Below are 27,576 nucleotides of genomic sequence, written 5' to 3' on the forward strand. Positions count from 1 at the left end.
AAGAGATACTTTTTCAGTTGCTGTATTCCTGTTATTTCATTGTAATAAAGAGGGACTAGGAAATGAGAAAAGTTGAAACTGCTCCAGCCAAAGTGATGTGGGTAATTAGAGCAATCTCCATTCGGCTGAAGCACAATCAAAGTGACAGGGCTGTTGAAATTCCATCTCCTAAACATTTAAATGCCACAGAGTATTCTCTATAGAAATCTGGGGGCAGTTGTGATGTGGTGGTGTATAAGTGAATGATGGCAGCTGCTCAAGAATACAGGGAGGGTGGAGGGAGCTGAGAGAGAGAGAAGAGGTCGGTACAGAAAATCCTAAGGCTTTATACACACACAGTCAGCTGGGTGGTCGGCAATATTGCAGCCACCTACTTGTTCCCTTCTGCTGCCTTCTAGTCCTGGTCATTTTAATCAGATTTCACCCAATTAAGAATATTAAGGGATGGGGTGTTCGCACAGCAAGGCACTGTGTGGGGTGCTCAGAATGTTCAATGATCAAAAATGCCATCTGGGTCCAGCCTGTCTTGGAGTTTGCTTATAAAACAAAATGGAGGGGTAAGGAAGTTTATGGGACTGACACGGGTGTTATTGAAATGACAAGTCTTACACTGTGTAAGTAAAAGACAAGTAAAAGAAAGCTTAAGGATTGGGACAAAATTGGGAACTCAAAGGGATAGTTCATTGAGTTTGCAGACTGGTCACAGTGGGGCGGTTGAACCATAAAACCAATGAAAACAAGCAGAGAATGTGTAGTTTGAAGAATCAGAGGTGTTGGCAGTGTCATGAGATGGTCTGGGGACTGGATGGTGGAAGTATTGTCCTCTAGCAGGATGGAAGACAAGATCATCCAAACTGAGGCTGTTGGAGAACTGAGAGGCAGCCTTTTTGGCTGGGTTGTTCATGGGCCAGAGAGTGTGCTTGTGTAGACATGAATGCCCTGCACGCCAGGCTTACACAATACTCGAGGAGCTCTGAGTACTATCCATAAGGCTCCAACACACTGGTATTGCCTTCATAGAATGTTTTATCACTAAAATAAATGTCAAAGAATATATGCTATTACACTATTTATTACTACATGTATGTTAGTTATGACATCCTTACTCTGAAGTTCTAACACAAGCAAAATGAGAATTTACAGAAATGAGAATGTTCTTAAGGTAGTGTTTGTGAAGGTAATGTAAATACTTTGCTTGTTAGACTCTAAGAAATCCTCACAACATTGTGAATGCCCTGAATGTAATTCATTTTATGATATAATTGTACTACAATAGAAAATTCTCCCCTACTCCAAGCAGATCATTTCATTTTATACCTCAGAAATTCTCAGTAGCTTGATATAAACACTAATTCCTTTCTTGTGGTTATTGTTTAACTTTCAATTATAGTGGCATATTAAATGAATAAAGGGAAGAGAGGAATTTGCCTTAATTTACCTTTGGTTCAAGTCAGCTCATTTTATTTCTCTTCCTTAGAAGGTGCCAGAAATAGCGCGAAGCCTTGTACAGAAGGTAGCAGCAAACACCAAACAGTCCCTGACCCCTAGGAGCTAAGTGGGAAAGCCACAGGCATCAATAAACAATCTCTTAGGTAGCTAACTATGGTTAACTATTACAATGTCAGGTTAAACAGTTTGTTTTGGTGGGTGGAAAAGACAGAAACTGAGGGTGATCTTGTTTCCTGTTTTCAGAGCACTTTTAAAGGTAGTCAAACAGTGCTTAAGTTATGTTTCCCACATAGTTTAATTATTATTGGTCAGTCACTAAGTCATGTGCTACTCTTTGTGACCCCATGGACTGCAGCACTCCAGGATTTCCTGTCCTTCATTATCTCTTGGAGTTTGCTCAAATTCATGTCCACTGAGTCAGTGATGCTATCTAGCCATCTCATCCTCTGACGCCTCCTTCTCCTCCTCTCCTCAATCTTTCCCAGCATCAAAGTCTTTTCCAATGAGTTGGCTCTGCACATCAGGTGGCCATGGTATTGGAGCTTCAGCTTCAGTATCAGTACTTCCAATGAATATTCAGGGTTAATTTCCTTTAGGATTGACTGGTTTGATCTCCTTGCAATCCAAGGGACTCTAGAGAGTCTTTTCCAGTACTGCAATTTGAAAGCATCAGTTCTTTGGTGCTCAACTTTCTTTATGGTCCAACTCTCACATCCATACATGACTACCAGAAAAACCATAGCTTTAACTATATGGACCTTTGTTGGCAAAGTGATGTCTCTGTTTTATAATATGCTGTCTAAGATTGTCATAGCTTTCTTTGCAAGGAACAAGCATCTTTTAATTTCATGGCTGCAGTCACCATCTGCAGGGATTATTTTCTGTTATGCAACTTTTTATTTCCATATGAAAGAAAACTGTTATGGCTTTAAAGGTCAAGTCCTGGAGGCAGAGTCTTGAGAAAGATCTATCATGTATATTTAAGGTTATAGTCAACATTCTTTTAGACAAAGGTGCAGAGCCAGCATAATTAAGCACAGGGAACACAACACAAGGGTTAGAGCTAAAGGAACTGATCCAATATGGAGTCAGGTTAGTTCTTCTCTGTTACACAGTGTTTAAAGGATTGGGGTTATGTTTCTAGACTCAGAACCACCTCAGGCATGGACAGCTCTGGAGACATATAATGATCTTTCTACTCAAAAGTTAACTCTATAAATGACATTATTTCATCCTTTTTTATGGCTGAGTAATATTCTATTCTATTCTATATATGTATATGAATAGTATATATTCTACTCATCTAACAGATCTATTCATCTGTTGATGAACACTTAGGTCGCTTCCATGTCTTGGCTGTTGTAAATAGTGCCCCTAGGAACACTGGGGTGCATGTATCTTCTCAAATTAGAGCTTTTGTATTTTCTGGATATATGCCCAAGAGTGGGATTGCAGGATTATGTAGAAACTCTATTTTTAGTTTTTTAAGGAATCTGCATACAGTTTTCCATAGTGGCTGCACCAGTTTACATTCCCACTAACAGTGTAGCAGGGCTCTCTTTTTCAACACATGCTTCAGCATTTATTATATGTAGAATTTTTTATAAGGATGCCATTCTGATTGGTGTGAGGTGATGTCTCACTGTAGTTCTGATTTGCACTTCTCTAATAATTCACATTGTTTAGCATCCTTTCCTCTGCCTGTTAGCCATGTATATGCCTTCTTGGAGAAATGTCTATTTAGATGTTCTGGCCAATTTTTGATTGGGTTATTGTTGATTTGGGGGGGTATTGAGTTGTATGAGCGATTTTTCTGCTTTGGAAATTAAGCCTTTGTCAGTTGCATTGTTTGCAAATATTTCCTTCCAGTCCATAGATTTTCTTTTCATTTTGTTTACGAATTTCTTTGTTGCACAAAAGGTTATAAGTTTACTTAGGTCCCATTTGTTTATTTTTCTTTTATTTCTATCACCTTGGGAGACTGACCTAAGAAAATATTGCTACAATTTATGTCAGAGAATGTTTTGTCTATGTTATTGGACCTAGAGATTATCATGTTAAGTGAAGTCAGAGAAATGCAAATATTACATCATATCACTTATGTGTAGAATCTGAAAACAGTACAAATGAACTTACTTACAAAACAGGCTCAGAAACATAGAAAACAAACTTATAGCTACCAAAATGGAGGAGGGATAAGTTGGGAGTATGGAATTAACAGATGCACAATACCATATGTAAAATGAATAAGCTATAAGGATTTACTGTATATCACGGGGAATTATATGTAATATCTTATAATAGGCTATAATGGAAATAAATAAAAATGAATATAGATACACACACACACACACACACACACATATATATGAATCCCTTAGCTATATACTTGAAACTAACACAATATTGGAAATCAACTATACTTCAGTTAAAAGAAAAGTTAACTCTAAATTTCAGATGAATTCAGCCTCATGGTTCTACATGACTGCCTAATTTACAGAATTATTTGTCTCCTGTTTCCTTCACTGTCAAGGTCAGAATGCCTGTTTTCTGTTCTTGACTTTTCAGCTGGTCTTAGAGGCTTTGGGCTGCCTGTCAGAGAAAGAGCTCATGCTCTGAAGGAGTAGAATGCCTCTGATGTATATACTTCACCTTACTGGTGAGGAAGCAGAGTTCTTGGCTTGCCTCATCTTTTGATGAGCTCTAGTAAGACTTGAGCTGTTTGATCCCCATCACAGGGTCCTCCTGCTGCCCCCTCCTGCTTTCTTTCTTTCTCTAGCTTGTCTTCATGCTGGTGGCTTCATCAGTTAACTATCACTATTGATTTTCCATCCACACCTAGCAGCTTCCCCCCAGTTGTGTAAGGATGAGGCAGCCCTCTTTGGGTTTCAGGGCTCAGACAAAGGCTTTCTAACCCAGTTTGATAAGTGTTTGTATGCTGTGTTACTTGAGAGATTTTACAGCAATGTTCTGTGTATTAAAGTCTGATAACAGAAAACAGATTCAAGTCGCAATAGTAAAATAGAAACTCACTATGGTAAAAAAGATTGGTGTTGCTCAGAATAAATCTTATAGCCAAGTTTTTCATAGAGTGAATTTCCATTTCCATTTTTCCATGGACTTCATTACACAATCTGAGCTGGGTATCACTGTAAAAAAATTAAATCGAAGAAGCAAATCTTTAGAGATCACGTTTTAGAAGAGAAAAAATTAGGGCATTTTAATAAATGTGGTGAAGTAGTTAGAAGGCAGCATTTAAAACTCCCTGGATAAGCATTGAATTTTCCATTTTAAAAGATAGTTTATACTTAAAGAGACTTTTGAGATCACCTTTTTGCCCTGGCTAACTGCAGGCTCTAAGGTGATATACTATCCCTAAGTAGTTGTACTATTTTCACCAATTTTGTGCAATTACCCCAGGGCCATTTGCTTTTGAGTAGAATCAGATCTAGGTAAGGATTCTCATGCTGCAGTTGTCACCTCAGACAGATAATAACCTCTGTCTTTATCTGTTCCATATGGTGACAACTACCTCAGAGGGCTGTAGTGAGAAGTATTTAGGATCCTATAGCAGAGTTGCAAATATAGAACCCACCCCTTTGCCTCTCTCTGCTCTAGATGGTAGCTTGGGTTTCACAGGATCACAGGAATATAACACCAGTGTTCCTTATTCTTTAAAAAATTATTTTGTACTCTGTCATGTTCAGAGTTTAATTAACTCTTTTAGGCCATTAGTGTACCATTTAAGGAAAGCCTATCTAAATAAAAGATCCAGGAACCATACACTGGAATGTACACATAGACTGTGATGAAAATACAGTTGAGATTATTATGAACATGTATCGGTACAATGTGAAGAAAGGATGTGGTCTCGAGCTGACTCAGCTGAAAAGGTTTACTAGTCACTAACCACCCAAACAGTTTAGATTCTGAAATAGATTATTTTTAGAGAATGGGGCATAATTGGTCCAGTTTTATCACTTTAATAGTCAACCCTTTCATATCTATTTAAACTGATGCTAATGCCAAATCAAGTTTGTCCATTGAGTTACATGCCATAGACATATTGATCTTCTCTGAAGCCAAGTTCTCACCCTCACATCTTCCCTAGTTTTTTTTTCTCTGGCAGTTTTCACCTCCAGCTTTATTAAGATATTATTTGACACATGACACATGTAAGTTTAAAGTGTATATCAAATCAAATATGATGATTTGATATACTTATATATTGCAAAAAGATGACCACAATAAGGTTAGTTAACACTTCCATTGCCTCACATAATTATCATTTTGTGTGAGTCTGTGTGTGGTGATAACACTTAAGATCTGTTCTCTTAACAACATTCAAGTATGCAATACAACACTGATAACTATACTTACCACGCTATACATTGTATCTCCAGAACTTATTCATCTTGCATAACTGAAACTTTGTACCCTTTGACCAATATCTCCCCATTTTCCTCACCCCCATCCCCATGGCAACTAGCATTGTATTCTCTATTTCAATGAGCTCAGCTTAAGATTCCATGTGTGTGATTTCTTACATAATAGGTAAAGAATGTGATGTAGGTATTTTAAATTATCCTTTGTTATGGAAATCACAAAATTATTTTGAAAAGTTCAAAAGTCTCTCTCTGTGTGTATGTATTCCTTTGCCTAAGATGTATAGACAAGTAAAATTCAAACGGCCCCCGTGTTTCCTGCCCTCAACCTTTCCTTAATACCTGCGGTTTTGCTGTGGCCAGCAGGCAGTGAACTATTCCCTGGATCTCTGAGGCACCCCCCGCAATGGAGCACAGCCCAGTGCCCAGAATACCTGTTCCTCTCGGGTCCTGGCCATCAATCCACTGAGGCCTCAGTGATGTCCTTCCTCCCCCAGAGGACTCGACTCTGGCAGTCCTCCTTTCCACGTTGTTCAACCTCCTAGGAAATCGACAGCTTGCAGGAAGTTGCCACAGTTGCAGCTCTTTCGTCTGAAAAACAGTGCCCTTAAGTTCTTCATGATGAAGGTAAATTAATAAGTGGGCAGGGGATGCTTTTATCACGGGCACACAGTGGTTAAGAACAGGTTTGCAAACTGCATTTGAATCTTGATTTTGTTACTGTGTGACATTGCTAAGCCTTCATTTCCCTAATAGCAAAATAAAGAAAAAACAAGATTATTGACAGTATTATATTGGTTAATGTATGTCAGTGCCTAGCATAAAACACTGTTTTTATCTTTGGGTAATTTACTCCTATAACAAAACAGGCATTGTGAAAGCTAAAAACCTGTAGCTAGTGTCTTATTTACCATAAATATATACACTAAAGCTCCTTATGCAAGCATGTAGTGTAACAGAATAAATTGTATTTTGGATGACACATCAGCCTGAGGAATCTATAAACCAGCCTCACAGTGTCAAGAATTTGGGAGAAAGTAAGAAGTCATAGAAATTACAAACCTGCTTGCTACTCTTCATTTTCCCTCTTCCTTATTTTTAATACCTTTCTTATTTCTTCACTTTTGTTTATATTATCAAAATTTTCTGTTTATGTTGTCAAGCTTTGGGAGTAATCTTTGATCTCTGTATTTTGTCACAGCTCTCGATTATTGCACAGTTCTAAGCATTTTGCTGGATTATGAAATATCATCTTCCACATTAGCAACTTTAATGAGGAAATCAGACAAATGTATAAATCATTCATGAAAAATAGAATAGAAAGCTAGATTGAAAGCTACTAATGTGCTAATTGTTTTTAATAAATAAACAATTTGCTAATTATTTTTAGATGTTGACCTTTTAGTATACTGATGATATTTGAGCAAGTTAATATTTTGGTATATTCACAGTTCCATTATAAATTTACAACTTCTTTCAAGTAAATCAGTTGATAGTTAAAATTTTATTTTCACATGTGTGTATTGCTTGAATGTGAGTTTGTCACACTCCGAACCTACTCCAGTTTTTTGCAAGCACATGTCTAATTCCCTCAACTGTGATGTGCACCTTAGCAAACTGAGTGACAGTCACGTGTCTCATGAAGCAGACAAACTTACAAGATGCTGACTGTTCCATTTCAGTGTTGCAGTGTTCATTAACCGCTGGCTGCAAAAAGAATCCTGCATTATTAAAGAGAAGAGAGGAATAGATTGGAGCAAATGACAGAGTTTTTAGTGTCTTATTTTTTTTGCCAAACATAAAATGGAATCACAGAGGTGAGCTTCTGCTTTAGTTAATTCTTCCCTTGGTTAGAATATCAACATTTTTCTTCTCTGCTACCCTCATCAGAACCACCTGAAGGGAATAACTAATAAGAATTCATCTGCTGTCTTTTGTACATGACAAAATTCAGACTGCCTAGAAATCAAAGGGAGCGGGTTATTTCCACCAGCAAAGAAGTCATAATAGAGCACATTCGAGTAGTCCTTTCCATTGCCTGATTTTCCATATTGGCTTATGGGGGTCAGAAGGCTGATTTTATTGTCCTCATTCTAAACTGACAGAAGCTGGATTATGTTTTCATGGCCCTACAGAAGGGTTCTGGGCTTGCAGAGAATGCTTTTGAAACAGGTTAGATATGCCAGCAGGGGGCAAGCACTAGCTGTGAGAAAGGCTCAGAGAGGCTTTATTTTTCATGGGGCAAGTGCTCACACACTCTCCCTTATAGGCACTCACACACTTATATTTAATTATTCTGAGCCTTATTTTTAAAGGTTTCAATTGTCAAATTTTTGCGTTATATATAGACCCCCAACTTGTGTCTTCGGAGTCACCAAAATTATACCCAAGACTTCTGTTGTAAAAATGTTTTAGTTTAGGGATAAACAGCTTGGCAGAACAGGAAACATGAAGCTGGAAATTATGTGGAGCCTGCCTAAATTTGAATCCCTAAGTGACCTGAAGCAAATTTTGTAACTTCTTTGAGCTTCAGTTTTTTTCCCTTGGTGAAACGGGGATAAGTCTACCTACCTGACTGCATTGTTGAGATGCTGTATGAAGAGACATATGTAAGCTCTGTAAGGCACATCATAAAATCCTGGTAAATATTATCTTTCCTTTGCCATGAGTACAGACCCTGGGAAAGAGTAGACACACATGAATAGTGATAATAACCCATTAGAAAAGCCTGCTAAGAATGGATTTGGGAAGGCTTATGACAAGATGAGTCTGCAGAACTGAAGGACAAATGAGATGCTCAAGTAAGTCTGATGCATATTAATATTTCAGTTAGCAAAGGTGGAGCTACAGGAATATGAAACCAATGACTGAAGTTCACGGTTCACAAACCTAAAATGACTAAGAAATTGTCAGGGGAATTGAGTGCTGCACATGGAAATGGAAATAAAACAGTCTGGATGGTGGTTTTATATCCAGAAACATAATTTACAGTCAAGCAATTGTGTCAGGACAGAGGGATTTTATGCATCTATTTTAGCACCCAAGTTCTTGCTGGCAGGATTTAGGGAAGAAAATATCTTTTGGAGTTTGGCAAATCACAAGCAGACCCAGACCCATCTGTTCTGGAAGGAAGTCTTCTTTATCCATTGCTCTTTTACAGTTTGGAGGATTGACAGATGAAAGATGTGAGCTTGGGGGAGCAAAAATGGGTTACAATTGCAGGAAATAAAATCAGAAAGAACCAACATATTTATGGAGTAGAATGAGCACTGAGAATTCCCCCTGAGAAAGACAGTCTACCTCCTCATCCTGAACTAGGTATTCAGGAAACCACTAAATCAAACAGCTTGATGAAAAGGGTTTGGAAGCAAACAATTTTGCAGGAATGTTCATTCACTTGCTGAAAAGAGTCAATATGGTTGATCTGTGTTCCTAAATCCTGAACACTCCGTGGAAGTAATATTTTATGTCCAAGTATTTTATTTAGTACAAATACTTTTTTTTTAAACAGCAATTTGTACAGAGTTGTCCCTATAGGTATCTAAGAAAACTAGATAAAAAGATTCTTTGAATAATTACCAAGTCTCCCATATTTCTCTATGCTCTGAGGATATGTAAGGCAGCACAATGAAGCAAAATAAATTCTGAAGGGATGCTCAGGTGTTCTTCTGAGGTATTTAAATGTGAAACTTAATAAAACATGCTTGAATACTTATGTGAACTAGAAATCTATCACATTAAACAAGGACTTCACTTTCATTATTACAAGTATGAAATGCCATACTTTTCTACAACACCAAATAGTGTTCTAGAAATAACACCTTATCTTGAGTCAGCACCAGGTGAAGTTTTGACAAGTAACAAATTTACAACCCTTGGGGACCTCACAGTTTCTGACAGACAGGTGCCAGTGTCACTGGGGGAAGAAGGCGGCGCAGCTTACAGCCATCTTGTCAGCTATAATCACCCACGTGTGTTACAAGCTACGATGATTTCTGGATTTCTCCCTCTGTGGAGACAGCAACTTGGAAAAGACACACCCCTTCCAACTAATGGTGGAGATGCATTCGTCATTCACAGTATTGTTGTCATAATACAGTTGTCATTAAGATTTTTCTATGTGAAGCTTGTTAAATATCACATCAGGACCCTCCAAAGTCGTGTCTCACAGCATTTAAAGATGATTTATGCCTTCGTGGTCATCCTAAAGGCAGTTCTAGCATCGTAATTTTCAATTCTCTTTAACAAACTGATACTCACTTCTCCAATAGTACACTGTTCAAACCACACCTGATGTACCTAAATGTTGTAATTAACATAATTTGATATTTTAATGACAGTTTTCATCAGAAATCTGTGATATTGTTGAAGTGAAGAGTCTTATACAAATAAATTCCCATTTAGGGAAAAATTTGGTTTCTAATCTTAAGACTGGCATAGTTTTGGATATGTCCTGCCCCCAGATGCATGTTTTTTAAGCAGGAAGATGCAATTGTTCAAGAAAGTGTGGCTAATGACCTTATGTTTTCTCTCTGATGGTTCAAATAATTTTTAATCTTATTCATGAAGGTATATAAATATTTGGTATATTACTTTCACACAGGCAATACAGCCCCAAATAAACTAGTTCTTTTACAATGGGATCACTAGACATAAGACAACTCGAACTACGTTTTATTATATAAAATGTTAAATCTACAATAAGTTGGCAGATTATTATACACTCCCATGTGCCTATCAGCTGGCTTTAGTGACTATCAAAAGCCCATGACTTGCAGTTCTACCCCATCCACTCCTTCTCAGCCTGTCTTATTGGAAATGAATCTCAGACGTTATATCATTTCACTCATAAATATTTCAGTATACATCTTTAAAATATGTGAATTCTTCATAACACAATCTTCCATACTATTGCTTCATAATATGACTGAATCTCCATTTGAATGTTTTAATTTTCAATTATCTCACAAAGGTTTTCTTTCCCCGTCTCTTCCTCCTCTTTCCCTATCTTTTAACCAGAATCCAAAAATATTTAAACATTGAATTTATATTACATCTTTTAAGGGCACTTTAATCTATTGATTTCCTAATTTTCTTTTGAAATTTATTTGTTGAAGAATATATTGAAGAATTTAGTTGTTTTATAGACTTCTCACTTCCTGGATTTTGTTGATCAAATTCCTCTGGCATAGTTAACAGAATCTATATTTCCTAAAAGTGAAAGTTGCTCAGCTGTGTCTGATACTTTGTAACCCCATGAACTGGGGCCTGCTAGGCTCCTTTGTCCATGGAATTCTCCAGGCCAGAATACTGGAGTGGGGTAGCTGTTCCCTTCTCCAGGGGATCTTCCCAACCCAGGGCTCGAACCAGGGTCTGCTGTATTGCAGGTGGATTCTATACCAACTGAGCTACCAGAGAAGCCCTGTTTCCTAAAAATCAGTAGTTAAATCCACTGGCTTGATTAGACTCAGGTTCAATCTTCTTTGGCATGACTGTTTCATAGGTGGTTGTATATACTTTTTCATAAGAAGACATATTCTATATGATTGTCTCTCTTTTCATGGTGGTAACAGCTGTTGAAGTTCAATGCCACCAGTTTTCCTATGCCGAAATGCTCCCATTTCCTTTAGTTATCTGAAATTGTCTTTTATAGTGTATTTGTCAGGAAAAAAAAAATCACAAAATAATATTCCTTAAATTTTGTATATTTAAAACAGTTTATACTTTTTTTTTTTTTTTAATCCTTGAAAAGTCAGTTTGCCTGACTGTCAAGTTTGTGGGTCATATTTTCTTTCCTGAAGTATTTTAATTCTGTTATTCCATTGCCTTCTGGTACAAACTGTTGCCAAAGAGTCTGGAAACAATTTGATTTTTCACCATATATGTAACTCGGTCTCTTTGTCTGAATGTCCAAATAATTTGCTAGAATATGTGCTGGTATTGATCTTCATGGCTTAATTTTCCAAGGCAGGAAGTAGATTCTCTCATAACAACAGATTTCATTTTTTCTGTTTGTTTTAAATTTTAGGAAACTTTCCTTCAAGATTTTACTTTTTTTTTTTTCTTCTTCAGGTCCCCCTGTTACATGTATGTTCAATTTTCTTTGCCTAGCTTTTGATTTTCTTTTGCCTAGCCATCTTATCTTGCATTCCTTTTACTATTTTACATATTTTTTATTAAAAATTTTTACTCCTTTTACTTATATTTCTCTTAAGGTAATGCGTTATATCTCTAAACTCTGTTTTTTCATTTTTGAAGTTTTTTTTTAAGTAATTTAAGAAAACATAGTTCTCCCATCCAAGTACTAACCAGGCCCGATCCTGCTTAGCTTCTGAGATCAGACAAGATCACGAGATCGGGCGCGTTCAAGGTGGTATGGCCATAGGGAGGTGGGAGGGAGGGCCAGGATGGGGAACACATGTACATCCATGGCTGATTCATATGAATGTATGGCAAAAACCACCACAATATGGTAAAGTAATTAGTCTCCAATTTAAATAAATTTAAAAAAAAAGAAAATGTAGTTCTGATTCTTTTCTGAGTTCTATAAATTTACTGTGATTTTTCTAATTCTAATTTATATTATTCTTTCATATCTTATATCACTTTCTTAAAATTTATTTGAGCTTATTTGAAATGCTAATTTACTTTTTAAAATCTGTTTTGTGGGCTTGTTCTTATGTCATGTTTTTACTTCTGGGGGGTTATTAGTCTCCCTCATATACACATTGTTTTTTCATGTAACAACTTTGTATGGAGTTTGAATGTGTTCCTTTTCTGTTCTTCATTTCTTCACAAAAGTAGTTTTTAAGAACATATTTTAAAAAATTCATCTTGAGTTGGAGTATGCAGTTGCTGTTTTCAAATGACCCACTGTACTTTCAAATGAATGCCTTTATTTTGGGGTTCACCTGTTCTCAAGTTTTTCACATTCCTTGTGGCTTCTGTTTCTTCGAATACAAAAGATGATACCAGAAGGATCTTACAGCCATTTATATTTTAGAATGAGTATATCTTGTCAGCTATTCTTGTTTATTGGTTGTCTGTGGGTTTATTTTAAAATGTTTTATTTTTAATTATTTATTTGGCTGCATGGGGTCTTAGTTGTGGCACACAAGATCTTAGATGTAGCATGTGGGTTCTAGGTCCCTGGTCAGGGATCGAACCTGGGTCCCCTGCACTGGTAGTGTGGAGTCTTAGCCATTGGACCATCAGGGAAGTTCCTATCTGTTGGTTTTGGTTTTATTATAAACCAAATTTAGAATATTTGTCTATTCTGTCTAATTTTAAGTGGTGTTCCCTTGAGTTAAACTTAAAGGAGAGTTTATCATACAGATTAAGGTGGAAGCAGAAGTAAAGAAGCATTGTTGTTCAGTCACTAAAGTTGTATTTGACTCTTTGCAACCCCATGGACTGCAGCATGCCAGGCTTCCATGTCCCTCACTATCTCCTAGAGTTTGCTCACACTCATGTCCATTGAGTTGGTGATGCCACCCAACCATCTCATCCTCTGTTACCCTCTTCTCCTCCTGCCCTCAATCTTTCCCAGCATCAGGGTCTTTTCCAACGAGTCAGCTCTTTGCATCAGGTGGCCAAAGTACTGGAGTTTCAGCTTCAGTATCAGTCCTTCCAATGAATATGCAGGGTTGACTTCCTTTAGGATTGAGAAGCAAAAATTATGCTTTCTTTGCTTTAATGAAATATTTTCTCTTCTTGAATATAAACTATACTAGACATAAGCTAATTTGTTAGGATTGTTTTAGTGGCTTCATGGAGATAGTCATAATATAGAACTGTATCAACCATCATAGGTTGTTTCAAGAAAATCAATCTGTAGTCTCTATAAAGTCTTTGTTCTTAAATAGGTAGCTTCATTTTTTTCCCCTATAGCTTCTATATCTTAAAATATTTTGGTATTTAATTTGGAGAAACTACTGAGAATTAATAATTATATCTGGCTTTTGATTAGTTGTACCCAGGGACAATGGTAATGTTTCTGATGATAAAATGAGATTGTCCTCATGGCTTTGGAGACTTGCCTCTGAATTGTTGTCATTGTTCAGTTGCTAAGTCATGTCCTACTCTGAGACTTCGTGGACTGTGTTGCCTGTCAGGCTCCTCCGTCCATGGGATTTTCTAGGCAAGGATACTGGAGTGGGTTGCCATTTCTTTCTCCAGGGGATCTTCCGGGACTCGGGACCAAACCTGCGTCTTCCATGGGAGGTGGATTCTTTACCACTGAACCACCAGGGAAGCCCTGCGTCTGAATACAGAGAAAAATGTCCTTGCACTTTGAGCCAGAGGAGAACATTATCTAACTCATCACATGCCAGAGGGCGATTTAGAGAGAACATGAGACTGGTTATGCTGTATTCTAGACAGTTATTTCTCTATGCAACCTCAGTGGCTTCTGATTATTTTTGTGAGAGCTGGTTCCTAAGTGAGTTTTAAAATTGAGCTCCCAGTTGCCTTTAGTGAATTTGGCAAGGGTCTTTGACTTGGAAGTTGTGTATCAGTGAGAGTTTGACACCAGTAAGGACAGTAGAAACATGAAAAATAGTGAATACTTCTCAGGATGAGGAAGAATCCAGGGAAGATGGTGGGGAAAGCAGAAACACCTGGGACAGTGACTGACACAGGCAAGTGAGTCTGTAAAATCACTGAAACTCTACAGAGGAGCTTTTGAAATCAAGTTTATAACTAACGATAGTCTGTGGAAGTCATTGATACCAAGAAGCAGCAGCACCGTGAAGGATGTTGGGCTAACAAAAGATCCTAATCCTAGGGTTTCACAAGGTGTCGTATTTGGGTCTCTCCCTGAGAAAAGAGGAATCAGTCCTCTTTTTGTATGTAATTGGAGATTGAGAGAAGATCCACATTTCTTATCTCTTTGAGCCTTGTAGCAAGAATCAAAAGCTGATGGCAAATAAACTGCAAAGAACCCAAAGTTCTGTTTTGTTTCTGCAGGGAAATTGTCTTAAAATTGTAAGTTTTTACACACAGCTCCAGATTTCTGGTCCATCTTTTTTAAAAAGAGCAGATATTACTGTCTGGTGTCTCATTATTCCTTTTATAGGGCTTGTACACTGCCATTTCCTGCAGTCCTTATTTCTCCAAATTTTATCACACTCAGCTGATGTAAAACATCAACATGACCTTCTTAACTATTGTAATTATTTGTGTTTGCCGCCTCTGTTCTACAGGGAAAGAGTTTACCAGAACAATATATCCAGAGATCTCAGTAGAAGCCAAGGGAAAATGCTTGCAAATTGATCAAGAAGAAATGAAGAAGAGTCAGAGCAGGACAATTGATCATTGGGAATATGCCTATAAAAGATAAGAGTAGGGAGGGAGAGCACTTGAGAGATATGAGGTAGCTCAGGGCAACCCCTGGTCACGCTCTTAGGAGCTCAAACTGGAGGTGTTTCCAGCATTGTAACCTGTACCTCAAGTGGCAACTTGATAAAGAATTTTCCAAATGTTAATACGTAGTTTAACATAATACTCACTTCAAGTAGCAGTATTTTTGAAAGTTGAAAATAGCACATATTGTAAAATTTCTGACGTTAACCTTTTTTTTTGGCATACCATTCAGTAGTGTTAAATATATACATATCATAGTACAACAGATATTTAGAACATTTTATCTTACAGAACTGAAACTCTATACCCATGGAATATACTTCATTTTCTCCTCCCCCAGGCCTTGGTAATCACCAGTCTATTTTTCATTTCTGTGAGTTTGATTACTTTAGATGCATCATGCAAGTGGAATCATACAGTATTTGTCTTTTTGGTACTGGCTTATATCACTTAGCATGAAGTCCTCCAGGTTTATCCATGTTGTAGTAAGTGGCAGGGTTTCCTTCCTTTTTAAGATTGAATGATATCTTGTTGTATGTATATACACTCAACCCTTGAACAATATGAATTGTGTGAGTCCACACATATATGAATATTTTTCAATAAATAGGTAACTACAATACTACACAATCCTTAGTTAGTTTAAGAATGCCAAAGTCCAGATACACAGGGTCGACTGTGAAGTTGTATAAGGGTTTTTTGACTGCTGGGGATCAGTGCCTTTAACCCCAAAATTGTTCAAGGATTAACTGTACTATGTTTTCTTTATCCATTTATCCACTGATGGATATTTGGGTTGTTTCCATCTCTTAAGTGCTGGAATAATGCGGCAATGAATATAGATGTATGAATATTTCTTTGATATCCTACTCTGAATTATTTTTGATGTGTATCCAGAAGTCAGATAGCTGGATTGCACAATAATTATATTTAAAAAGTTTTGAGGAAACTCCAAACTATTTTTCATAGCCACTGCACCATTTTATTTTCCCACCAACAGTGCACAAGAATTATAATTTGTCCACATCCTTATAAACACTGTGGTGTGTTTTGTTTTATTTTTTGATAGTATCCACCCTAATGGATGTGAAGTAATATCTCATTGTGGTTTAAAGCTCTTTAATGATAATGAGCATATTTTCATATGCTTGTTAGTCATTTGTGTATCTTCTTTGTCGAAATGTCTATTTAAGTCATTTGCCCATTTTTTTTAATTGGGTTAATTTTGTTGTTGTTGCTAGGTTGTAGAAGTCCTTTATATATTTCTAATATTGAATCCTTATTAGAAAAAGACATACAGACCAATGGAATAGAAGAGAGCTCAGAAATAAATTCTTGCATATATGGTCTGATCTTTGAGATGAATGTTAAAATTGCCCAGTGGAGAAACTATAGTCCCTTTAACAAATGATGTTAGGAAAACTAAATGTCCACTTGCAGAAGAATGAAGTTGGACTTTACCTTATAACATATACAAACTTTAACTCAAAATTGATTAAAAACCTAAACATGAGACCTAAAACTATATACATTCTAGAAGAAAATGTAGGGGGAAAGAAAGCTTCAAGACATTGACTTTGGCAGTGATTTCTTGAATATGACAATATAAGAACAGTCAAAAAAAGCAAAAATAGACCGATGAGACTAAATCAAGCTTAAAAATCTTCTGTACATCAAAGAAAACCATCAATATACAAAATGTTGTATGTTGCAGAAAGTATTTGCAGGTAACACTATTTTTAACTTAATATGGGATCACTTATCAATGTAAAAAGTCTCCACTAGCTATTGGAATTTCAGGTATTGTAAGATGGTGATCTTTTTCTTTAACAGAAGATCTTCCTGGTCTTCTTTAAAAATACTTTTTTTTTTTTTCAAGATATGTATTTGGAAACTGGAAAAATCTATCTGTATGAGAAAGACTATTATCTCCCTTTTAAATCTTCTATGAAGCAGCAAGATATTTCTTCCTTCTACAACTTCCAGAAGTATAGCATCTTCTCCTCCAGAACCCACAAAAAAGATAATGAAGATGTTGATAACAATAACGGCTAATATTCTATCAAGAATTTTTACATTTTTCATGCAGTTAACTCTCACAACAAACACACAAACAGGTAACTTCTCTTTATTTTTCCTCATTTCATAGATGTCCTAAAATCAAAACTATCAGTGTACTTAAGTGTTCTGACGTCAGAATTATTATAAAAAGACTGTGGGTTCATTGTCTTAACTTCCTGTTTCTCCCAAGTGATACACTTTATTAATTTAGAAGATAGCATTGGTTACCTGAGAGCCTTTTCTCAGTTGAGCTGCCAAAGTAACCACGGAGTTGCTGAAGGAGAGGTGAAAAAGGGCAAAGACACGGAAAGTGAAAAGCTCTGATGAGAAGCTTCATGAAGTTCACAGCTGACACAGAGCTAGTCCTTCTGATAAGAGAGCCTTTCTCCCTGGCTCGAAATCAGACGGCAGGGTTTTGTTTTCGCTGTTTTCCTTTCCGGCTCTGCAGAGTACATGAATGTGCTCTCTGGAGATAATAACCAGGAAACTGCAGAATATGAAATGGCATGAAGAGGAAGGCTATGAGTCCAATCATACTAAATAAAATGTGTATCTATTTTTGATACAAGTATTTTTGACCATTTTAAAGAAATGTGGGGTTTTTTTTTAGCCAATTAAATTATTTTGTTTTTGGATTCTGATTATTAGTATATTCTCTTGTGTTTAAAATGTGTACCAGTTCCCAGTCTCCTGACACCTCCTTCCCTTTCCTGGTCTTACACATAAACACACAATTTCCTATTTCACTCTGCTGTTATTGCTAAGTACTAAAAATGTCTTTTATATCCATACTTTTTGAGGCAGTACTATGTATATGTTATGCTTCATCAAATTCTTCACCATTTGTTCTCCTTTAAAATTAAAATCCAGATATTCCCCTCTGACTTAGGTTCTCAGAGGTAGCTGATATCATCCATGGTGGCCATGTCTTTTTCCTTAATCTTTTCATAGTATTTCCAGCCCCCGCCTTAAGACCGCTTCAAGGAAATATTTTATTGTACATGGTTTGCATATATCATACATAGTTGTTTAAGCTAAGTGGAAAGGACTTTTAGTGTAAGACATGGATCATTGCTTATAACCAGAAAATGGGCAATCAAAATCTCTTTAATATCAAATATGGTTTAGTATCAAATATGGTTAGAAAAAGGACATATCTTCAGACATTTAGAATCAATGCAGAATTGACCAGTAATGTTTCCCATCCTTACTGAAGCTTCTACTGAGGTCATTTTCACCATCCTTAGAGTCATCAGCATATATTAAATAACTCCTGAAATGCTGGCAAGTAATAAGATTTAAAATTTTACTTCTTAATCTTTGCAAGAGAGGGAAAGAAATCATTGCTGTTTTTGAATAAAGTAAAACCCAAGAATCATTTATTTATCACTATTATACATAAATGTTTTATCTGAGACATTTATTCCTCCTAGTATTGAACAAGATATCTTAATTTATATAAGAGCTTTATTATCAAACATGTGAAAATGTCTAGTGGGCATAAAATGTTTAGTAAGCAAATATAACCCATCAAAATGATAATTTTTATTTTAGTAAAACCAAGTTGAAATTTGCAGATGGATATCAATAAAGAATAGAAAAGGTAGTGTCACATTATCTTGACTTATCTATGACATATGTATGTAGCTTACTAGTTAGTCTTCATTGATTTTCTCTTGGTAAAGTTAAGTATGTCTATCATTCTCATATATAAAATGAAAGGGAAAAGTACTAATTAACTGATATGTTCCTCTCTGTTTTAACTTTCTCTGAGTTTATAATTCTAACCACATGGTTCATTAGTCCCACAAAAGTGTGATTTTAAACAATTGGAGAAAAAAAGGAATACAGGTATTGAGCACATAGTATATATAAACACAGGAAACTGAAGCTTAGGGAGGATAACAAAACTGATATAAGATCATACAGGAAGAAAGCAGCAGAGCTATGAGTCAGAGCTTTGGTATTCTGAAACTTCTATTAAAAAAAAAAAACCATATTAAAATTTAAAAAAAATTACTTCTCTGAAAACTACACCATGATGAATGTAAGGCAGGCTCGTAACAGCAGAAAATGATGACAATAATATCTGTTAAGAAGTTTGATAACATATTAATTCAGTTCAGTTAGTCCCATGGACTGCAGCACACCAGGCTTCCCTGTCCAACACCAACTCCTGGAACTTGCTCAAACTCATGTCCATCGAGTCGGTGATGCCATCCAACCATCTTATCCTCTGTCGTCCCCTTCTCCTGCCTTCAGTCCTTCCCAGCATCATCAGGGTCTTTTCTAATTAAACATGTTAATTTTTACTAGCTAATATTTATGAAGTCCTGCTACATGTCTTGTGTTTACCAAACTGCTTTACAAGGACTATCTCACTTGATTCATCAGCAAGAGTATGAATTGGGGTTATTTTTATACAATTTTACAGATGAAGTTAACTAAAACTTAAAGAGGTTAAGAAACTTGACCAAAGTCAGGAAGGTAAGTATTAATACATCTTAGGGCTAATATTAGAAATCTGGCACTGTGATTCCAGACTCAGAACTTTTTGATGTTGTGTTGTATTACTAAATCCTAGTTCCCTGAAATAAACAAAAATCAAAGTAATAAGGAAATGAAAAACTTTCTATTCATCCAAATGCTGTGTCTTTTTAGCAGATTAGAACACCTTCAAAGATACCTTCATCCGATGACTTATTTGCTTAAGTACAGTGCTGACACTAATTTTACAGAAGGAAAATAAAAAACTAGTACATCAGAATGAAAATATAGATGGTATCATGCCAAATAGCATTCAATATTGAATGATCATTACTCAAAGTCTAATGATCATTACCCAAACAGAAATATTCTAAGAGAGCATCTGTTTTAATAATTTTACTCCCTTTATTTATTAAAAAAATTTACAAAGTTTGTCGTTGATTATGGTGTTAGTTTAAACAAACACGTGTGAGCTCCTTGCCTTGAAACCAGTCTCAAAATAGGAGTTAAATGGCTGACTTGTAACCTAGTCACCATCATTTCCAAGTTCTGTACAATCAGGTAGGTCAGAAAAATAGTCTTTTTGAGTTTGTTTCATCATTTTAGTATGAGACCAATAACAAGACCACTATGTATTGCAGGTTTTTAAAAGATGAGTATTGAATGACAAGTATGTAAAAAGACTTTGTAAGCGTGTTAAACTTCAGGCATTTTTATGGTGTGATGGACTCCCCACTGTTGTAATATGCAGTTAGAAGGTTTAATCTGGCACATAAATATGAGACAGCTGGTGTGAACTAAGGATGCCATTTGGACCAAGGAACAGAACAAAGCTAATTGGCTACACGGGAACTCAACCCATGTCCTTAGCCTCGTTAACTGTGATCTACTAACTAAGCCCATTGTTACTCACACAACCTACCTTTCACGAGCCTGAATTCATCTGGGCATTGACGACATAAAGATGAGTGACCCTGATCTCTGTCCTCAAGGGACATTCTAGCATGCAGTGCCAGGCAGATGCATAAATAAAGAGGTAACATACTTTATAATAAACTAATGCTGTAGTAGAGATTTATAAAAATGCTAAGAAGGCCCAAAGAAGAAAACCACCAACATTGACAAAGGAAGTGTAGTATTCTCATCTTGTTATTGAATTTGTAGGACCCAACATCTTTACATCTCAAGACACTTGCTGCTGCTGCTGCTGCTAAGTCGCTTCAGTCATGTCCGACTCTGTGCCACCCCTTAGACGGCAGCCCGCCAGGCTCCGCCGTCCCTGGGATTCTCCAGGCAAGAACACTGGAGTGGGTTGCCATTTCCTTCTCCAATGCATGAAAGTGAAAAGTGAAAGTGAAGTCGCTCAGTCCTGTCTGACTCTTCGCCACCCCATGGACTGCAGCCCACCAGGCACCTCTGCCCATGGGATTTTCCAGGCAAGAGTACTAGAGTGGGTTGCCATTGCCTTCTCCGCTCAAAACACTTAAGTTCACTTAAATCTATATGTTAAATAATTTCCTCATTTGGAGATTTCAAAGACACATTTTCCTTTCTTCCCACTTTTCCTTTCCTCCCTCCATCCCTCTCTCTCTTCTTTTTCCTTAATAGTAAACATTTAATATATTACAGCGTCTGTGGGTCAGAAATTCAGGAATATCTTAGCTGGGTGTTTCTGCCTTAGGGTTTCTCAGGTGGCTTCATTCAGCATGTCAGCAGGACTGAGGTCATGTCAAAACTTGAATGTAGCTTTCAATTTCAGCTTTCATAATGGCTTGTGCACATGACATTTGGCAGGAAGTCTTGGTTCTTATCCAGCTGTTGGCATGAGACCGTAGTTCCTGACCATGTTGACTTTCTCCTAGGCTGCTTGAGTGTTCTCATGACATGTTAGCTGGCTTCTCCCAGAGTGAACAAGAGGGAGCGGGCGAAGGAAGGCTGTGGTACTCTGTGTGACCTAACCTCCAAAGTTATGCACTGATACTTCAGCTCTAAGGTATGGTTTTTAAGTGGCCCATAATTTAATGGAAAAGTTTAAGAATAGAACTTAATGTATGCTTTACTATCATGAAATCAACATTTTGATTCTGCAAATCAACTTAGTGTGTACTTTACTATCATGAAATCAATATTTTGCAAATCTTTGCAAGTTGCAGTGGATGGCTTATTCCAAAATATTCATTCCCCTATATATTATGCAGTTATACAGAACTCGAAACGTCAGCTTGCTATTTTAGGTCTAATCAAGTTTATATCCTCAGGCGTCTTGGCAGGTCATCAGTGTTTCCAGTTCATTTGAATTGATACAGAGAGCCAATGATTGGTCACAGTGTTTTTTTTTTTTTTTTTTTTTAATATTTAGGTCCTGTGATTGGCTCCCAGTTCTCTGAAACAAAGAGTGAAGACTTCTGGAAAGCTGAAAGTACAGTTCAGTTCACACAAGCTGATTTATGCTTTTTCAAGAATTCTTTTGTTGCTTAAAGCCAAGTGCACTGGCAATAAGAGAATTATACAAAAATGGCCCTTTTACTCAATCTTTTTTGTTTAGTCAAGCTTTACTACCAATAAAAATTGACCGATGAGCCAGACAGCTTGCTTTTCTCCCACGTGAGCCATAAATGAGACAAATGATCTGGCCTAGCTTATGTCCTGGGATATGGGAGATGAATAGTACCTTCGAGGTTTCATCCATTCTGAAATTACAGCTGAAAGAATTTGAAGAAAATAATTTTATGGTCAATTTGTGAGTAAGTTTTGGGACGTTATATGTGGAATTGTAGGTATATACATGGGTATCATTCGTTTACTCTCCTGTGTTGTTTACTGCCACTAATCCAAGAATTCCAAAAGCTCTTTGCAGAAACTAATGTGTCTTATTGATAAGCATATGCAGGACTCTAACTCAATGATGCATTTATATCATAGTGATTATATATTATTCAAATAGATACTCAGCAGGTGAAACTACCCATCAAGTGCCAAGGAAATTCTCTTAGGGAACGTGGTGTCTTTTCAGGTCAATGAAGTCATCAAGGTCTGTCATTCTTTCCAGTTGTGACATGTTTTAGTAGCAGCTGGTGTCCCTCAGATACATGATTCCTGCCACTTTCAGAGATGTAAACCATTTCTGTTTTGAAGTATATAACCAGAATATTGATGATTAAAGTTAAGCAATGCATTTATCAGCACACACACACACACACACTGGCTTTGGAGCATTCCTCTTAAAAACAGACCGACAATTGTTAACCCTGTTCTTGTTTTCTCTATGAGTATATTTGAATTAGGACAGTATTTTTCACACCTCTTTTCATTATACTACATAATACATTCCGAATACCACTCAGAGTTAAGATCCTCTTACTTGTATTTTCTTCTGTATGCTTAAACATTTAAACCACTGATGTGTGTGTGTGTGTGTGTACATGTACATGTGGTCGCTCAATCATGTCTGATTCTTTGCTACCCCATGGACTGTAGCCTGCCATAGTCCTCTGTCCATGGGATTATCAAGGCAAGAATACTAGAGTGGGTTGCTATTTTCTCCTTCAGAGGATCTTCCCAACCCAGGGATCGAACCCTGTCTCTCTCTCATCTCCTGCATTGGCAGGCAGATTCCTTACCACTGACATTATATCCCAGTTTATTGAGGACTTATATATATATACATTGCACTAGGCTGGGTGCTGGAGGCTCCCAGCTGGTGATTGCCTCAGCACTTTGTTCTGCGTAATGCATACCAGAACAAGAAGAAAAAGTACTCTGTGAATAGGTGTTCTTTCCTCTATGTATTGAAGGACACTCTTCAAAACTGTGTATTGGCTAGCCTGAATTTTTCTGTATAAAAAGTCAGGTTTTGCCCTACAATCCACTTTCAGGTCTAAGAGTTTTCCTTTGCTACTGTTGAATGCTAACAGCCGGGGGCAGCAGAGCTTTGTCCTGGCAGCCACTCTGGTGGTGCTAAAGGTGGGGATCACACTGCCCCAGGGTTTGCCCCCTGATGCAGCTCCTTAGACTTCAAGCAGCTGCTTGAGTCCATTAACAGTCACTTAAGCAGCAGGTAGAGAAAGCTCTGCTGCTGTGAATTAAAGGTGGGGCTGAGAACTGGGAAGGGCTTGGCTACCAGCACCTGATACACACACACACACACACACACACAACACACACACGGTGTTAAATTTAGGGACAGTTTTTTTAAAACGATCATAGAGATATTATTTGGTTGTCATATACAGAAGATTGAATGGTTTTTGCCATAAGTTTTGCCAACAATGTGATATCAAGCTTAACTGTTCGTTTTGCTAGCAGCTATTCATTGTATAGCAAATAATGTAGGCAAAGTAGTCATTTCTAAAGTTGATCACTTTAGAATTGCCATCCTTAATGGAATAGCTATCCTTAAATGCACTGAAAAGTGGCATACAAATCTGTGTCTGTGCTTCTTATATTGTTTGATCTCAGCTGATAGTTGAATGTTCAGTCCTGGAACCATCCTCCTATTTTCCAAAAAGCTGAGAAAAGTAACTAGGAGAAAGCCAGCAGACCAGATGCAGTCTAAAACCTACAAATTATTCCAGGACTTAAGCTTCTTGAAGGCTCTATTTTAAGATCCAGTACTTTTCTGTGTTTGTTTCAACAGGAGGGTTAGAGGATAGAAAATGCTTTATTGATAGAAAGTGGGAGCTGTTACTCCCCCCACCTCCTCCACTCCTCAAAACTAAAAAAGAAAGGGAGGCCATTCAGTTCCTTGCCAGATCTGTAAAAAGCTCATATCAAATGGGAAGACATTATTCCTAAGTGAGAAGCAAAACCTCTGTATCACTCTCAAGTTTTCTACCATTTCCCACTTTGATGTGTGTGTTTGCGTGTGTGTGCGTGTGTTTAATTCAGATTTTTGAGCAACCACCTTCAGATAGATTTCCACACATTAAAAAGAGGAAAACCACCTGAACTGAGATCTCAGCATCTTCTCCCTGTGAATAGGGGGTTCTGTTTAGCTGCTTCTTGGTGGCTAATTGGGAATTATACTGCGTGCAGTGTACTTCTCACAATCCCAAGCAGAGCCAACTACATCTACACCAGTGATTATACACTATCTGTTACCAAATAGGCTGCAAACGCGGCCAGCCCAACCGACTGTAGGACTGGCTCCTAGGTCATCACTCAGCGATACCGAGAAAATTGGGCAGAGGAAGCGCCAGCATTAGAGGCGTCTTCCCTGGAGATGAAGCTGCGCCCCACACAGCTAGTTGTCAGTGCGGTGGTGACGGCCACACCTGGCAGCGGCCACCGCGCATCTCTGGAGAGCAGGGGCTGTGGCTCGGCCCAGAGGCGCTGCCGGGTGCAGCGGCCGCGGCGGCAGAAGGAGCCGAGGCGCTCTGGGTAGAGGAGCCTGGGGATCGCAGCGTCTGTGCTGCATTCCCCAGAGCGGCCGCGGCAGCGCTTGGGAAGTTCCCAGCACGCACTCAGCCGCGCTGCTCCTCAGCCTCAGTTGTTGATGAGCCTGGGCGCTCCTCAACGCGCGGGGAGACAACCTCTTTGGCTTTCTTAGAGACAGAAATGAGAAATGAGCTGCCGAAGGCATCTGGCAAGGAGGAGACTGAAAGGCAGTTTGGTGCCAGCAGCTAAGTTGTAGAATTGCTTTGGAGGCTGCCCCGGGAGCACGAGAGAATTTGACAAGAACAGACACCGTTGCAGACCCCAGGCATGCCTGATTGCACTTGAGTCAGATCGCTGGGACGCAGCCTTCGCTCCAACTATCTGTGGCCGACTAAAGGGAAGGAGACTAGAAACGGGATTGCAAAGTGATATTCCTGAAAGGAAAACACAGGCACTCGAGAAGGAGGGGCGGGGGGACAGCCCAGCTGGCGTGTGCGTTTTTTTTTAAAGGAGAAACCCTCAGGTATGTTCTCTCTTTCTCCATCAGCGCTGCCTCATCTGCATGGGATTGTGTGTGTGTCTTTCCTGGTCGACTCTTGTTGTCTGCACTTTAATTCACAACCAGGGGGTTCTCCTAGTGTAGTAGATGAATTTATCAATGGTCAGCTCTCCTGTGTTTAATAATACAGTTGGCTCTGTTGAGGATTATAGACTTCTCCGGCATTGCTTTATTTTAAATGCAGAATGATAAATGATTGCTTAGTTTCTGCTCAACTTTCAGGGGAAGATCTGCTCAGGGAAAAACAAAGCTGAGATAAAAGGCTAGGGCATTCTCTAAACCCTTGGGATTCAGGGGAAGGATGAGGGCTAAACAGTAAAGAAAAGTTGAGGGCTTCTAGGAAGGGGTTAAAAGCCAAGATGTCATAGACTAGCATTGTTGTCGCCCAGGTGTTTTTCCAGCTCAGCATCCAGTCTGGAGCGAACTGAGCTTTACCAGTGGTTCTGCATTTCCAGCTCTTGATCAATCCTTCAAGATAAAGGTCCTGCAGATTGGCTTTCAAAAGATGAAATGCTTTAACTGTGTACTTGGTTCTGTGTTACAATTGTTCTACCCTGCCGAAGGAGGCAGTCTTAAAAAAAAAAAATCATTTTGCTCCAACAGCTTGAGTAAATCCTAACTTCTGCAATTACATCATCGATACACTTGTATAATAAAGAGAAAAACAGATTATGGTAACAATAGTAATGTTGACTGCCGTTAGTACCTAGGCTGAGATGACAAAGCTCAAAGTCACTTTTCCTTATTAGGCTTTTAAAGGAAAAAAGGAAAGGGGTGGGTGGGTAGCACACATAAAATAAGTTTTTGAAAATATCCTGTATTTCTTTAATAACCTAAGACTGTAAGTTTATCTCATTTTTAATTAATAATAAATTCAGTGCTTTAAAAATAATCCTGACATCTTTTATGCTTAAATATAGTATTATCATGAAAGAGGGTACAATTAGTAGTACATTAAACATATATGTATTTTAATTCAATGAGCTTTACCAGAAGAGAGAAACAAGAGAATGATAAAGTTTGCTACTTTTTAATATATCAAAGTATTTTAAAGTGTTTTGTTAATACAGAGGCTCATGCCAAAGCTGTAGGACACTGATTTTTAATTATTGGTCCTACTTTATTATGGTTTAAAAGTACAAATGAAATAGAAGTAAATGGGATTTAAATTACAATTTATGCATACTGTAAAGTAAATCACCACCCTGCTCTCTTAAAACTAAAACCTCATTTTTGCCAAATGGTAACCATCTGGAGTGCTGATTCGGGCCACCTAGCAGAATGAGGAAATTAGTTGTTTCAAAATTCCACACATTACTATAATAAAAACATCAAAATATGGTAAGCAACTGCCATCAATTCCTGGGTCAGAGAAGTGATTTGGAAGGTGAACAAAGAGTTGAATTTATGAGTGGAAAAATTGTGTATTTCTTCTATGTTGACATCTTATGGGGAATGTTATAATATCTATAGATGAAACTATAGCAGCAATACAACAGTAGTTTTACTGAGTCCATTAAATGATTATTTTTCAAAGAAGTGAGTAAACCGAGCTAAGATAATTTAAAAGAATATTAGAACTCTCATTTACAAAGTTTCTTTTCATACTACAATGGAGTTCTGTTGAAAAAATAATTTTTATGAATTACTTTTATTGGAGGGTAATTGCATTGCAATATTTTGTTGGTCTCTGCCACACATCAACATGAATCAGCCACAGGTATACATTTCTCTCCTCCCTCCTGAACCTCCCTCTCAGCTCCCAACCCATCCCATCCCTCTGGGTTTTGGAAGAGGATAAACAGGTATGGTTTATTTCCTAGTATTTGATTATTCATTGTTAGGCTTCCATTATAGAACGCGGTAACTTCTTCCAGAAATTGTCATCAACATGTG

General features: G+C 37.6%; 1 protein-coding gene across 5 annotated transcripts in view; it reads left to right on the forward strand.

The window, feature by feature from the left end:
- Positions 1–24,909: 24,909 nt before the first annotated feature.
- UNC13C (unc-13 homolog C) overlaps positions 24,910–27,576 on the forward strand; it is a 647,876-nt gene continuing 645,209 nt past the window's right edge. For all 5 annotated transcript variants that reach the window (XM_043920107.1, XM_043920110.1, XM_043920109.1 and 2 more), the window contains exon 1: positions 24,910–25,644. The gene's annotated coding sequence lies outside the window, so the exon portion shown is untranslated. The remainder of the gene's footprint in view (positions 25,645–27,576) is intronic.

This window comes from Cervus elaphus, chromosome 12 (assembly GCF_910594005.1).
Source record: "Cervus elaphus chromosome 12, mCerEla1.1, whole genome shotgun sequence".
Classification (NCBI taxonomy): Eukaryota; Metazoa; Chordata; class Mammalia; order Artiodactyla; family Cervidae; genus Cervus; species Cervus elaphus.